General features: G+C 41.4%; 1 protein-coding gene across 2 annotated transcripts in view; it reads right to left on the minus strand.

Annotated features, from left to right (window-relative positions):
- CPEB1 (cytoplasmic polyadenylation element binding protein 1) overlaps nucleotides 1-16,705 on the minus strand; it is a 100,849-nt gene that overhangs the window by 70,015 nt on the left and 14,129 nt on the right. Inside the window, exon 2 of one of the 2 annotated variants that reach the window (XM_030931162.1) lies at nucleotides 9,310-9,484. The gene's annotated coding sequence lies outside the window, so the exon portion shown is untranslated. Of the gene's footprint in view, nucleotides 1-9,309; nucleotides 9,485-16,705 lie in introns of those variants that run through there. The other variant, XM_030931161.1, reaches the window with a different exon arrangement.

Here is a 16,705-nt window from a genome sequence, read left to right on the forward strand (position 1 = left end):
GTTGCCTAGATGCAAATCTCTCCATACATCCTCTAAAACTCACAGATAAACAAAAGCAATAAAACTAACTCACATCTCAAAACTATAGACTATTTGGGAGACAGGTTCCCACAAAACAATTCGCACATAAGAGGGACTCAAATGTCCAAAACCTGAAATACCTACTTCTGGAGCCAACACTAAAAACAGGGCTGTCACAGCAGCAAACAGAAAACGGCATTAAAAAGCAAACAAACAAAAAACTCCTTTACATTAGTATTAAATACCATCAAAACTTAGAGATAAAGAATCTACAAACACTGATAAATTTTTTTTTTTTTTTTTTGAGACGGAGTCTCGCTCTGTCACCCAGGCTGGAGTGCAGTGGTGCAATCTTGGCTCACTGCAAGCCCAGCCTCCTGGGTTCACGCCATTCTCCTGCCTTAGCCTCCTGAGTAGCTGGCACTACAGGTGCCCGCCACCATGTCTGGCTAATTTTTTTTGTTTTGTTTTGTTTTAGTAGAGACAGGGTTTCACCATGTTAGCCAGGATGGTCTCACTCTCCTGACCTCATGATTCTCCCACCTCAGCCTCCCAAAGTGCTGGGATTACAGGTGTGAGCCACTGTGCCCAGCTGAAAATTTTTAAAGACCAGATAAGCAAAGGGATATACCAACTTCTTAAATTAGAAGAGTTGTCAACATATCCATGATCCAGAACTTGATTCATAGGTTCAATGCAATCCCAGTCAAAATCCTAGTAGAACTTTGTGTATGTGGGGCGGGGGGTGGAGCTTGGACTGATGAGCTGAATTTATAATTTATACAGAAATGTGAAGATCCAAGAAAAGCCAAGAATCCAAAAAGACAAAGTTGAAGGACTTCACTACCAACTATCAAAGCCTATTATAAAGCTACAATAATTAACACAAGGACAGATAAATAGACCAATGGAAGAGAAGAGAGTATCCAGAAACTGATCTGTACATATACTATGGATGCCTGATTTATGAGAAAGGCGACATGGCAATACAATTTAGAAGAAATTTCTTCCACCAAAATGATACTGAGTCAACTGGTTATCCACACAGAACAAAATTAATCTTCCCCCTCTAGCTTACACCATGTACAAAACAAAATTCCAGATGGGTTGCAAATCTAAGTGTGAAAGGTAAAACAACTTTTGAAAAGAAACGTATACTACCTCCAAGACCTTGTAATAGGCAAATATTTCTTAAACAGGCCACAAGCATTAAGCACAATGGAATAAAGTCATTAAATTATACTTCATTACAATTTAAGTTTTCTATTATTCAAAAGACACCAATTAAGAGTACAAAGGCAAACCACAGACTTGAAGAAAATAATTGTAATACATATTTCAGAGACAGAACTCATATGTGGCCTATATAAAGAACTGCTACAAGTAAACAAGAAAAAGGTAGATAACCCTAAGAAAAATGAGTATAAGGCATGAAGAGACACTTCAAGAAAAAGGATATCCAAAGGCCAATAAACATGCAAATGTGCTCAACTTCATTAGTCACCAAGGAAATGAACATTAAAACCACAACAGATACTGCTACATACGCTCCAAAATGGCTAAAATGAAAGACAATACAATTATTGACGAGGATATGAAACAACCCAAAACACGGCCCACTACTAGAAGTGCAAACTGGTATAAACACTGAGAAAAACTGGCAGCATCTCAAAGATAAACATAGGTATACCCTCTCCTAAGGAAGATAATCAAGAGAAATTAATTCACCAAAAGATAATAGCAGCACTACTCACAACGGCCCCAAACTGGAAACAACTCAAATGCCTATTAACAGTATAACGAATAATCATTGGTACATTCATACAATGAAATACTGTAAAGCAACAGAAATGAATGATCCACGACCAGTTGCAACATGGATGAAACTCACAGCTAAAGAGTACATATCTGGGCCAGCGAGGTGGCTCATGCCTGTAATCCCAGCACTTTGGGAGGCTGAGGCGGGAGGATCATGAGGTCAGGAGTTTGAGACCAGCCTGGCCAATATGGTGAATATAATATGACCAATATGTCTCTACTATGTCTCTACTTAAAATACAAAAATTAGCCAGGCATGACGGCACTCGACTGTAGTCCCAGCTACTCGGGAGGCTGAGGCAGAAGAATCCCTTGAACCCGGGAAGTGGAGGATACAGGGAGCCAAGATCGCGCCACTGCACTGCAGCCTGGGCAACAGAGCGAGACTCCGTCTAAAAAAAATTAAGAAGTACAAATCCGTGATTCCATTTATGTAAATTCAAAATCAGGCAAAATTGATCTATGCAATTAAAAGTCAGCATGAACTGGGTGTACTGGCTCACAACTATAATCCCAACACTTTGGGAAGCCAAGGCAAGGAACTTGCTTGAGCCCAAGAGTTCGAGACCAGACTGGTCAACACAGCAAGATCCTGTCTCTACAAAAACTTAAAAAAAAAATTAGTTGGGCATGGTGGTGCATGCTTGCAGTCCCAGCTACTCAGAAGGCTGAGGCAAGAGGATCACTTGAGCCCAGGAGTTCAAGGCTGCAGTGCAGTGAGCTATGATAATGTCAATGGGCTGCAGCCTGGGTGAGACAGAGTGATACCCCATCTCAGAAAAATACAAAGTTAGCAGAACAATTGCCCTTTGTAAATTAGAGACTGAAAGGATTGCAAGGGGAATTTTGGTGTATTCTTAATTTTTGCCTCTACATGTAAGTAGTTATACAAGATGTGTTCAGTGTATAAAAATTCAGTGAACAAGTACACTTGTACTTTTCTGTAAGTTAACTTCAATAACACAAGTTCAATCGTTATCACTTAACTGTTACAGCCACATAGTAAGGTTTCACAAAAGTTTATTTTGTGGGAAACAAGACTTCACGAGAGTAATTTCAATCATTTCCTGCAAGCTGGGACTGAATGTATTAAACTTTGTTTTGGAATAGCTTTTCAGACAATTTAGTGATGATACGGTTTATGATCCAGTACAATAAGAAGTGAAACCATCTCAGTCAAAAATTCAACATTAGTCATGTCAGTAATCCCAGCAACTTGGGAGGCTGAGGCTGGAGGATTGCTTGAGGCCAGGAGTCTGAGACTAGCCTGGGCAACATAGTGAGACCATGTTTCTTTAAAAAAAAAAAAAAAAAATCCAGGGCGGGTGAGGTGTCCCAGCACTTTGGGAGGCCAAGGCAGGCAGATCACCTGAGGCCAGGAGGTCAAGACCAGCCTGACCAACATGGAGAAACCCTGTCTCTACTAAAAATATAAAATTAGCCGGGCATGGTGGCGCATGCCTGTAATACCAGCTACTCAGGAGCCTGAGGCAGGAGAATCACTTGAACCCAGGCAGAGGTTGCAGTGAGCCAAGATCCCGCCATTGCACTCCAGCCTGGGCAACAAGAGCCAAACTCAGTCTCAAAAAAAAAAAAAAAAAAAAAAAAAAAAAAAAATCCAACTTCGGGCTACAACGATACAATTCTTTGGTCCTACATTAGAAGTCAGCAATCTATTTAGGTCTGGGAGCTGGTTACATGGTTGTGTTCATTTTGGGAAAGTTGGAGCTCTTCACCTATGATACAGCATGTACTTTCCTGTATGTATATTTTATTTCAGTTTTTAAAAACTGTTAAATCAACATATCAGTCCTAAACCTTACTTAGGACTGCTTTGACTAATCAATTCCTTTCTAAACCTCCAAGCTATTTTAACTGGTTATTGAGAAATGGCATCTCGGTGAGTTAACATGAAACTGTTCCTCCAATCATTGCCTCCAGCCTAAATATTAAGTCTCCCTACCCATATAGCAGTTAAGATGTCCCTTAATGATGTTTCACCACTTTTCACATCTTTACAGACACTGTTAGTAAAAACTCGACGCATTAATACTTAAATAACATGTCCATTTGCAGCCCATTTTCTCCATTCCTCACAGATTCCAAAAGGTCTATGGCTTAAAGGACTAGGGAATGTGGAGAGGGCCCTCTAGATGGCAGACATCCCTCTCATCTCCACTGGACAGTTGTTGGGGTAGGAAATCCAGCTCTGGCCTTACCTTCCAGCCCCACCCTAGCTCCCACCACCCATCATGCAACAAGGGCCTTCTTGGTGGGGTACCAGCCCAAAAGTTCAGGCCTTTGCAAAACCCTCTTAAACCACAGCAAGTCACAACTTTCTTGTATATAAACAGAGAATTCAGATGCTCCAGCTACTCTCTTTCCCCACCCCACCACATCTCTCTCCAGAGTCTCACTCTATCACCCAGGCTGGAGTGCAGTGGTGCGACCTTGGCTCACTGCAACCTCCAACTCCTGGGTTCAAGAAATTCTCCTGCCTCAGCCTCCCGGACTACAGGCACACACCATCATGCCCAGTTAATCTTTGTATTTTTAGTAGAGACAAAGTTTCACCATGTTGGTCAGGCTAGTCTCGAACTCCTGACCTCAAGTGATCTGCCCACCTCCCAAAGTGCTGGGATTACAGGTATGAGTCACTGCACCCAGCCCACATCTCTTAATTTCTCATTAATCTCTATTCAGTCAGGGACAGACAGCAAGTCAGTTGTCTAACCAGGGGTTCAACCTTGTCTTCTTTCTTGGAAGCATTCTCCATCTATACAAATATTTCTCTTGGAAGACCCTCTTGCTTGGCTTGAACAACAAAGCCACATCCTATCCCACCCTCCTCCACAGACGGGAGGGAATCACTTCAAATGCTACCCCCTCCTTATGTGATCCTCTTTATAGGCCAGGGAAGGGTTGAGCTAATGTTTGTGGTAGGAGGGACAGCTCTGTGACCTTTTGGTAAGCCCTGGCAGGAGGTATCTGGTCCCACCTCTTAGGGATTCTCATTACACCACAGGTCACTTAACAGCTCTTTATTCTCAGCTTTGGGCCCTAATAGCCAATTCTGGGGCAATAGAAAAAAAATAATCTACTCAACCTCCAGTTAAGACTAAAGTAATTTTAATTCTCTTCAAAGCCTATTTCAAATGCTGCTTTGACCAGAAGTGTTTCCTAGTTCTCAACTAAACCAACCTCTCCCTGACCCTATCACAGCACTTTTCCAATGATGTTTTATCAACTGGGTTATGCATGCAAACAGCAATGTGAAACACTGTGTTAGGATATATGCCACTTGAAAATTTATTATCAAATGTTTGTTTTAGAAGAACTAGTGGGGAAAAGTATACAGAAAAAAATTGCCCAGCCGGGTGCGGTGGCTCATGTCTGTAATCCCAGAAGTTTGGAAGGCCAAGGCAGGTGGATCACTTGAGGTCAGGAGTTCAAGACCAGCCTGGCCAATGTGGTGAAACCCCATCTCTACCAACACAAAAATTAGCCAGGCATGGTGGTGCACACCTGTAATCCCAGTTACTCAGGAGACCAAGGCAGAAGAATCACTTGGACCTGGGAGTCGGAGGTTGCAGTGAGCCGAGATCATGCCACTGCACTCCAGCCTGGACAACAGAGTGGATTCCGTCTCAGGAAAAAAAAAATTACCCACAATTTTCTGTATTACCCACCTTCACTGTCACATTTATATCATTCCAGGGTTTTTCTATGCATATATACTTAAGGCCATTCTTTTTACACTTTGCTTTTATACATTTTGCTTTTTTACATCTGTCTTACACTTTGTTTTTTTTCATTTCAGACACCGTAGTTATCTTTCTTTGCCATTAAGTAGTCTTCTACAAACATTATATTTTATGGTACAGGACACTCCATGATACAACTTTCCTATCATTTACTTAACATTCTATTACCAAATTGTCCCTAGTTATAACGCTGTCCATAAACAATCTTAGGTTTTCATAATTCTGATTATTTCCTTCAAGTAACAAAATTACTTTCGATCAGAAGCTACAAGTTTGGGTTATTTCTTAAGGTTCTTCATAGAAAAAAATATATCCTAGTTTACTTCCTCATTAACCACAAGGTTGGTATTTTTGCTGGTGAACACAGGAAAAATGCTCTCTACTGTAGGCCAGGCATCCTTGTTTCACCGCTCGAGAACACAGGCCCACAGCCCTGAGCTGAATTCACAGGTGGAAAGCAGAGAGCTGACCACACAAGGGAGGGGCTAGGTATATGTGAAGGGCTCAAAAACATCAGCTACCTCTGACAGAAACCTTTCCTACAATTCCTCGAGTTTCCTTAAATCTGCAGTGTTGTCTTAACATCTGACTCCCATAAGAAACCTGTGAGTCGGGATGAACAGGTACCATTCTGTCCTATAGCTGAGAAAACTGACCTTTTATCTCACTGCCCAGGGTCAAGCTTAGAACCCAGGTTTCCCAATTTCCTGAAGATCTTCCTCCTGTTTCTCTTAGAAGGTTCTAAGAAGCTGAAAAGGAGTTGAAGAGCCCGAGAAGTCTATAATTTGAACTTCAGCTACTGACCCTGGGCAGAGTATAATGGTAACAATACCCTCACCAGACCCTGGCATCTTACCAGTGAAGTCACTGGGCTCCCTGGACAGTTGCAAACATACACTCCTGAAAGCTCCTCTCCCATCAATCATGGGTCCTTTCCCTTAGGTCCAACATCTAGTATTAGCTGAAAAATATTTTCCTGGAAGCTAGAAAAGTTTCCAGCATCTCTGAAACAACCCAGTGAGGTTTAAGCCATTGTTGAATTGTTGAGTGTCATACTTTTATTTTTTGGTGGAGGTGGGCAGGGGTCCTGTTCTGTCACCCAGGCTGTAGTACAGTAGCACAACCACGGTTCACTGCAGCCTCGACCTCCCAAACTCAAGTGATCTTCCCACCTCATTCTCCAAGTAGCTGCAACTAGGTGCACACCCCACATCCTGCTAATTTTTCTATTTTTTTGTAGACAGGGTTTCACCATGTTGCCCAGGTTGGTCTCGAACTCCTGGCTTCAAGTGATCCACCTGCTCCAGCCTCGATTACAGGTTTAAGTCACCGTGCCTGGCCTGTCATTCTTACTGGGACACAATACATGCAATTTCCTCAAAGGAGAAAAAGAGAACATGTAGTAGAACTAAGAAAGATGACTCCCTGAACTTTTAACTCAGCATAACCGTAAAAGAGAACTGGGTTAGCTCATGACTTACATTTTTCTTTTGTAGAAGTCAGAAGAGACAAAAACTACCCTAACCCCCGAGTATGCCCTTCTCTCATTTGCCTTCCCGTACGACAAAAGCAAATGCTACAAGTTACTTTCTTCCTTAATAAGCCTCTCCCTCAAACATTAAGCTATTTAATGTTCACATACCCCTACATTTTTGTGGGAATTATTTCTAAGGCCAAGCTAAAAAATAAATAAAAGAATTTACAACTAAAAACAGTAGTTGTCCTTTGGTGTATGTAGGGAATTGGTTCCGGGACCCCTAGAGTATACCAAAATCCACACATACTCAAGTCTCACAGTTGGTTCTGAGGAACCCACCTATACCAGAAAAGTCAGCCCTCCCATATATGTGGGTTTTACATCCCTTGAATACCACATTTTCCAGCTTTGGTTGAAAAACATCTGCATATAAGTGGACCTGCACAGTTCAAAGTAGTGTTGCTCAAGGGTCGACTGTAATTACCAGACCTTGTTTTGAGAATCCCCATTGTTGCTAATTGTTTTCAAGGTCCATTTTTAAACATTAAAAATATATTCTTTCATATAAAATAACTCAAACAGGCCAGGCACAGTGGCTCACACCTGTAATCCCAGCACTTTGGGAGGCCGAGGTGGGTGGATCACCTGAAGTCAGGAGTTTGAGACCAGCCTGCCCAACAGGGCAAAACCCCATTTCTACTAAAAATACAAAAAACTGGCCAGGCGCGGTGGCTCAAACCTGTAATCCCAGCACTTTGGGAGGCCGAGACGGGCGGATCACGAGGTCAGGAGATCGAGACCATCCTGGCTAACACGGTGAAACCCCGTCTCTACTAAAAATACAAAAAACTAGCCGGGCGAGGTGGCGGGCGCCTGTAGTCCCAGCTACTCGGGAGGCTGAGGCAGGAAAATGGTGTAAACCCGGGAGGCGGAGCTTGCAGTGAGCTGAGATCTGGCCACTGCACTCCAGCCTGGGCGGCAGAGCAAGACTCTGTCTCAAAAAAAAAAAAATTAGCCAGGTGTGGTGGTGGGTGCCTGTAATCCCAGCTACTTGGGAGGCTGAGGCAGGAGAATTGCTTGAATCCAGGAGGCGGAGGTTACAGTGAGCTGAGATCACACCACTGCATTCCAGCCTGGGCGACAGAGCGAGACTCTGCCTCGAAAGAAAAGAAAGAAAAAAAATATAAAATAAAGGCCAGGCGCAGTGGCTCACACCTGTAATCCCAGCACTTTGGCAGGCCACGGCAGGCAGATCACAAGGTCAGGAGAGCGAGACCATCCTGGCCAACGTGGTGAAACCCTGTCTCTACTAAATACACAAAAATAAGCTGGGCATGGTGGCGTGTGCCTGTTATCCCAGCTACTAGGGAGGCTAAGGCAGGATAACCGCCTGAACCAGGGAGTCGGAGGTTGCAGTGAGCCAAGATCGCACCACTGCACTCCAGCCTGGGAACAGAGCGAGACTCTGTCTCAAAAAAAAAAAAAAGAAAAAGAAAATACGAAAACAAAATAAATAACTCAAACCAAAAACACTTCAACATTCTTATAATGGGTTGCAACTCCGACAAAATGAAACACTGTTAGGACATCCACACCTCTTGGAAAGAGTCAACTTCAGAAGATGCTGCCTTCTATCTCCACTATTCCTTGGAGTATCCAGTAGATCATAGAAACTAAATGCATGCTGACTCATGTTTAAAAGCTGTTAAAACATTTGAGAGCTACACTGTCCAATGCAGTAGCCACTAAACACCTGAAATGTCCATGTTGAGATAAGCTTGTAAGATCCACATTGGATTTTGAAGTCATAGTACTAACAATAAAAAATCTCATTGTTTTTATATTAATTAAATGTTGTCATATTATCATATATTGGGTTAAATAAAATATTAATTTCATCTGTATCTTAATTTTAACATGGCTACCAGAAAATCTGTAACATATGTGATTCACATTATATCTCTTTATCTAAATACTCGTGTAATCTGTGACCTGTTCTTTTTTCCCCAACCTTTCTGTGTATCATAAAGTAGGTTTATACATCCTAATTAAAGGTAGTCTTCATCCAAAGAGGGATTCAATCCATAAACTAAACCACAAAAAGGCAAGTGTTGCCGGCAACTCAACATTGTTCTTCACAAGCTTTCCAAGGAAGACCTCTTACATGCACTACCTAGAAGCAGATCTGTACAGATGCCTACCACGTTCAAGTTTTCAAATCTAAATCACCTGGCAAATGATCATGAATTCCTCGGTTTACAGGTGTAGTGCAGACTCTACTGAAATCCAGAGAATTATCCAATATGGCATTTATCCTTCGAAAGATATTGGCATTGCTACACGTGGAGAGAGCAGGTGCTTCCTGGTTGTCCCAGCAATCTTTTATCCTTCCTGCTTCTTCTTCCTAGACATAGAAAAAAACAAGATATTTAGGTTTTCTACACTTCTTTGTGACCCCCTTTCTTTCCACACTATGAATTAGATAAAGTAGGAAGGACTTAAGTGTCTTCTTTATACATTAAAACACTTAATGAGTGTTTACTATGAGCTAAGCACTCGGAACTGTAAGAAAAAAATACCAAAATATTCTTGGCCAATTCTTGGAAAAATTTCCACAAAGGATACTATTAAGGAAAAGAATCAAGCACCAGGATTTAAGGCAAGAAGGGGTAGGCTAACTCTACTAGTTTTCTACAAATATTGTCAGGTTTATGATTAGGATTGCCTTTATCTATAAAGCTGCTAACCTCTGGACCTTAAGGGAAAATAAAACACCAGCTGCCAGTCTTTCGGTTGTACAAGAAGGTCTGGACAACAAGAACCCTTTTTCTGAATTGGTTCAATTGATATTTTGTTCCTGAAGTCAGAAATTACCTTGCCAGTAAAGGACTTTTTTATATAACAAAACACTTAATGAGTGTTTATGATGAGCAAGGTACTCAGAAGTTCTTTAAATACTGGACAATGCCCCTGGCTACCCAGAATGCCATAAATTCAACAAAAAAGAGGTATACATGCCCCCAAATACAACATCTCTAAGTCAGCCTCCAGATCAAGGGGTCATAAGGACCTTTAAGGCTCATTACACATGCTACTCTATGGAAAGGATTGTTAATGCTGTGGAAGAGAACCCCAACAGAGAGAATGTCATGAAAGTCTGGAAGAATTACACCAGTGACAATGCCATCACTGTTACAGAAAAATCCATGAAAGCCATCATGCCCAAAACAATAAATTCCTGCTAAAGAAAACTGTTTCCAGACGTTGTACATGACTTCACAGGATTTACCACAGAGCCAATACAGGAAATCATGAAAGAGACTGTAGATATGACAAAAAAGGTTGGGCGTGAAGGTTTCCAAGACATGGATCTCGGAGAAATCCAAGAGTTAACAGACACCATACCAGAGGAATTAGCAGAAGACAATTTGATAGAGATGAGTGCTCCAAACCAGTACCAGACAAGGAAGACGATGTTGAAGTAGCAATGCCAGAAAACAAATTGACATTAGATGATCTGGCAAAGGGTTCTGATTATTCAAGACTGCTTTTGACTTCTTTTACAATATGGACCCTTCTATTATACAGGCACTGAAACTAATGCAAACAGTGGAAGAAGGATTGGTACCACATAGAAACATTTTTACAGAAATGAAAAAGCAAAAAGTCAAATTATTTCTGTAAAGTTACACTGACTGTGCCTGCTTCTCCTTCCATCCCCTCCACATCCTTCCACCTCTGCCACCCCTGAGACAGCAAGACCAATCAATCCCTCCTCTTCCTCAGCCTGCTCAATATGAAGATCTTTATGATCCACTTCCACTTAATGAACAGTAAATATATTCTCTCTTATGATTTTCTAGTAAAATTTTTTCTCTAGCTTACTTTATTGTAAGAATACAGTATATAATACATGTAACATACAAAATATGCGATCAACTGTTTATGTTATTGGTAAGGCTTCTGGTCAACAACAGGCTACTAGTTAAGTTTTAGGGGAGTCAAAGTTATACACAGATTTTTGACTGTGGGGGGTTGGTCCTCCTAACTCCCACACTGTCCAAGAGTCAACTGGACTAAAAACCAATGAACTGTACATTAAAGGTTAACTTTAGGGTAGGTAGATTTTATGTCAATAGAGCTGTTTAAAAAATTTTCATTCTGCCATTTACTGGCTGCGTGATGTCAGTTACTTAACCTCTATGCCTCAGTTTCCCCACTTGTTAAACGGAAAAAGGATACAAACTTTTTGATGACATATGTAAAGCATTTTGCATGGCATAGAGTACTTACTTTGTATCTGGAAACATTAACTATTAAATACAAGAGAGGTAAGTACCAACAGTGATAAAACCACCCAAACTGATTAAGTTATACAACTGTATGTGGTCATTATAAGTACATACTTATTTTGGCACTAATTATTTATTTATTAACTGGCATGAGAAAATGGGCAAGACATTACTTACTGAATGAAAAAAGAAATCCTATATATACATATATAAAATCATGAATCCTTACACAAAAACTATTCTTTTGGTATTCCCTATCTCAGTAAATAACACTACCATCCACCAGATGCCCAATGCAGAAATGTAGGTACCATTCTTCAGTCTCCCTCACTCTCCACAGTCAATGCCCAACATAAGAAGCAATGAAATATTGGTTGACAGATTTCTTTAAGAGGAGCCTGCCTCATCAGTTCTATTATCCTCAATTATCTTGGGGAAAACAAAAACAGAACAAGTAACGAAACTGGCACTTAATATATAAGCTGGTCACATCAAAACGATAACAGGCCTGATGTCACTTTGGCCTACTAAAATCCAAGTAAGCATGAGAATGACCAAGAGCATTTACAGTTTTATCAACTCTGCAGGATGACCTTAAAGGGACAAACTTGAGCCTCACATCAGCCTCAATTTCTTGAAAAGACTGGTACCCTCTGCAAACTGTGAAGACCAAAATACACAATCCTGCAGGTTGTTTTCCCAAACTCTCTAGAGTGGTGCCATTGAGAACTGTTAAATCCAGTGACACACAAGGCCCTTTTCACAACTGTAGATCTCTAAGATGATTCTCAATTTCAGGAAGGCAACTTCATGAAGGCTAAGATGCAAATACTTATAATCTGCGGAGAGGAGGTCTCGCTGTGTTGCCCAAGCTGGACTTGAGACTCCTGGGCTCAAGTGCTCCTCCCACCTTGGCCTCCGGAGTAGCTGAGACTACAGGCGCTTGCCATTGCCTGGCACAATCTGCATATCTTAAGGCTACATGCTTCACTCTTCACTGCCTAATACACATTAGTGGACTGCCTGCTCTCTATAGTTAACACCCCAAGGGGCAGCAGATTAGACAGAGACTAAATCAAAATAGTTTTGAAGTCTGGAAAATAACTTTTGGGAGGCCAGGACGGGTGGAATGTTTGAGGCAGGAGATCAAAACCAGCCTGGGCAACACAGCGAAACCCTGTTTCTACAAAAAATACATAACATTAGACAGGTATGGTGGTGCATGCCAGTAGTCCCAGCTACTAAAGAAGCTGAGGTAGGAGGAATGCTTGAACCCAGGAGGCAGAGGTTGCAGTGAGCAGAGATTATGCCACCGCACTCCAGCACGGGTGACACAGCAAGACCGTCTCAAAAAAAGAAAAAGAAAAAGAACCAAGACCCGATCCTGTAAACATCCATAACACAGACTACAATGTGCTATATACATACATTGTCCTCCAAGCCACCTTGGCTTGGACAGAATATGCCTGGAAATGGGAGTAAAGAGGAAGTTCTGAAGAACACAGAGAGTAGAGAGGCATTATCAAAAGAGGTCCAGTGTGGTGCAGCATTAGGTATAGGAGAGAAGACTGGAAAAGCCTCATATGCCAAATTAAGGAGTCAGCATTGTCTTTTCAATACACAAAAATTAACCTAGTTTTTAATTACTGTAATGAAAATACTATATATATATATATATATACACACACACACATATAGATTCCAGATCCTTGTTACATCTAAAGGCAAGTAAATAACAATGTGAGTCTTAGAAAGAGACCACCAACAAATACATCACAGATAAGTGGCAGAAGGATTAGTGAGAAAGTACCACAGTAGTCTAGGGGACAGATGCAGACTTGGGAGTCTGGGAGAAAGGTATTCCTTAGGAGAGGAAGGAAATCTTACTATTTCAAAGGGCCTGGAAAAAAATATATAATTTAGGAATATGTCTGGTCACCCTGCCCCACTCCTAATCCTGTTAGAACAGGATTCCCAAATCAAAGCAAATGATATCTGACATGCCTCCCTCCCCTTCTCTCAAGTACATCAAGCCAGAGCTCTAGTTTAAGATGACATTATAATTATAATAAAAGTGAATGAGGTGTTCAATGTATATTCCAAACTGTTTCATCTTATAATTACCAATGCTTGTCTTAACCAATTTAGAAGGAAAAAAAAAAATCAAAGCTACGACTGTCAGATGGGGAAAGATCTACTACTCTCCTTTGTGTACAATAGGGATAAAAGTAACACTATCTCATAAGGTTTTTTGTGAATTAATGCACACAAAGTACTTAGCATAGGGCCTGGTATGTAATTATGTGCTGAAACAATGAAAACTGTCTATCAGTAGTATCATTATTATTATTCAGAGGCCATGACAGGGATCCTTGAGGAAGGATCTCCTGGCTCATTAAGTGAACCAAAGACCTATGGCAACTATTTCTCTGGAGACTCCAGGCCCTTCTATTCCTGGTACCCCCTAACTCTTCCTCCTAATCATTTGACTTAAAATGCTTAATTAAAAGACGAGATATGGGCCAGGCGCGGTGGCTCAAGCCTGTAATCCCAGCACTTTGGGAGGCCGAGACGGGCGGATCACGAGGTCAGGAGATCGAAACCATCCTGGCTAACACGGTGAAACCCCGTCTCTACTAAAAATACAAAAAAATTAGCTGGGCGAGGTGGCGGGCGCCTGTAGTCCCAGCTACTGGGAGGCTGAGGCAGGAGAATGGCGTGAACCCGGGAGGCGGAGCTTGCAGTGAGCTGAGATCCGGCCACTGCACTCCAGCCTGGGGGCAGAGCGATACTCTGTCTCAAAAAAAAAAAAAAAAAAAAAGACGAGATATGATTCAAATAGACCTAAGGGCTGAATCCACTACAGGTTCAGTATCCCTCATCTGAAATCTGAGATGACCAAGAAGTGTTTCAGATTTTGATTTTTTTTTTTTTTTTTTGGATTCTGGAATATCTGCATATTGAGCTATCTTGGAGATAAGGCCCAAATCTAAACACAGAATTCATTTATTTTTCTTTTTTTTTTTTTTTTGAGATGGAGTCTCGCTCTGTCACCCAGGCTGGAGTGCAGTGGCACGATCTTGGCTCAATGCAAGCTCCACCTCCCGGGTTCACACCATTCTCCCACCCAGCCTCCTGAGTAGCTGGGACTACAGGCGCCCGCCACCATGCCTGGCTAATTTTTTTGTGTTTTTAGTAGAAACAGGGTTTCACCATGTTAGCTGCATGGTCTTGATGTCCTGACCTCATGATCTGCTCACTTCAGCCTCCCAAAGTGCTGGGATTACAGGCGTGAGCTACTGTGCCCGGCCAAATTCATTTATTTTTCATATATATTTCATACATATAGCCTGAAGTTAATTTTATAAAATATTTTTTAGTAATTCTGTACATGAAATTAAACTCTGTGTTTTCACTGTCACCCATCATGAATTCAGGTGTGTTATTTCTACTTGTGACATGTTGGTGTTCCAAAAGTTTCAGATTTTGGAGCATTTCAGATTAGGGCTGCTCGACGTGTATTGTGTATATTTACACACACCACACACACACACACACATTTTTTAAGAGATAGCGTCTTGGTCTGTCCCCCAGGTTGGAGCACAGTGCTGCAATCATAGCTCACTGCAGCCTTGAACTCCGGGGCTCAAGCAATCCTCCTGCCTCAGCCTCCCAAGTAGCTGGACTACAGACAAGCGCCACCATGCCCAGCTATTTTCCCCCCCTCAGAGAAAAGGTCTCGCTATGTTGCCCAGGTTGGTCTTGAATTCCCGGACTCAAGTGTTGCTCCTGCCTCAGCCTCTCAAAGTGCTGGGATTACAGGCATGAGCTACCACACCTAGCCAATACTGATCCTTTTAAATTGTCCAGTTAAATGAATTCACAGTTCCTCATTTCAAAACAGAAACCTACTATCCACCCCATACTCAGAGACCCATTTACTTTGTTTGGTCTATCTGAACTTTCATCAGTGTATAGATCTGCATTCAGACCAGTGTTTTACCATGAGAAAAAATGTTTTTCTCTTGGTTATTCTACTATTGCCTGACAGTTCCTGCCCTTATTTTTAGCATATTTTGCCATAAAGTGAGGTCATTTGTAGCTTTTTTTGACCTTTAGTTGGTCTTGTTGGTCTTTTACTTTTAACAGGAAAGAAGGCTTTTAGATAAATCAGAGACTTAATAGAGGGCAAACTTTAATACTACCGAAAACCAGGAGTCAACAGGAAGAATTACTTGGCAATGCTGTAAAAGAAAAACAATTGTTTAATTAAAAAATTTAAAAACAATTCTTTGTTTAATGCTGGTGATATAGAGACAAATACCCTCAAGATAAAACTAGTTCTACCTATCTACCTATTGTTAGAAAGAATGGCTTTTGAGGAAACTCACCTAATACAAGTTATTTTATGTTATTTGAGATGGAGTTTTGCTCTTGTCGCCCACGCTGGAGCGCAATGGTTCAATCTCAGCTCTCCGCAACCTCCGCCTCCCGGGTTCAAGTGATTCTCCTGCCTCAGCTTCCTGAGTAGCTGGGATTACAGGCGTGTGCCACCACAGTTGGTTAATTCTTGTACTTTTGGTAGAGACAGGGGATTTCACCATATTGGCCAGGCTGGTCTCAAACTCCTGACCTCAGGTGATCTGCCCACCTCAGCCTCCCAAAGCACTGGGATTACAGGCACGAGCCATAGCACCTGGCCCTAATACAAGTTATTTTAGATCAGGCCTCAATTTTCTCCTCTCCAACAGATAAGAGCTGACACTCCTATCATGAAACTGTTTTCCTACAGCCATGATAATCAACTAGGACAACAAAGGTGAGGGAGATAGTCTGAAGAAAAGCATTCCCCTCCTCCATAAAGGAAAATCCTCCTCCTCCTCCTCCTCCTCCTCCTTAAAACTGGGAATCATTGTTTCGAAAAGCAGAAAGAACACAGGCTTTGGAATACAAACACCAGGTCTACCACTTAGGTATCACTCTGAGCCTTGGTTACCTAAAGGTTTAAAAAAAAAAAAAAGTGGGTAGCACCTACTTTGCAGACTTTGTAGTAGTCAGAAATACATAAAGTACATGGATACGCTCAATAAATACCTTATTAGTGTCAAATGTCTAATTCCACATGTTATTAAATTATATCCGTTACTCAGAGGTATGGTTTCAACTTATTCATCCTAGCCAAGTTCATCAAGAAGCTTACTTGTTTTAGCATATAACTGGGGTTGTTTTTTTTTTTCCATCTGTGGTTCGGAAGTATCACTCATAACCTTTTCTTTAAAAATCTGAACCCACATTATGTAGACATGTTTGTTAAAGAATAAGATCCCCAAATT

The sequence above is a fragment of the Rhinopithecus roxellana genome, chromosome 5, assembly GCF_007565055.1.
Source record: "Rhinopithecus roxellana isolate Shanxi Qingling chromosome 5, ASM756505v1, whole genome shotgun sequence".
In the NCBI taxonomy this organism is placed as follows: domain Eukaryota; kingdom Metazoa; phylum Chordata; class Mammalia; order Primates; family Cercopithecidae; genus Rhinopithecus; species Rhinopithecus roxellana.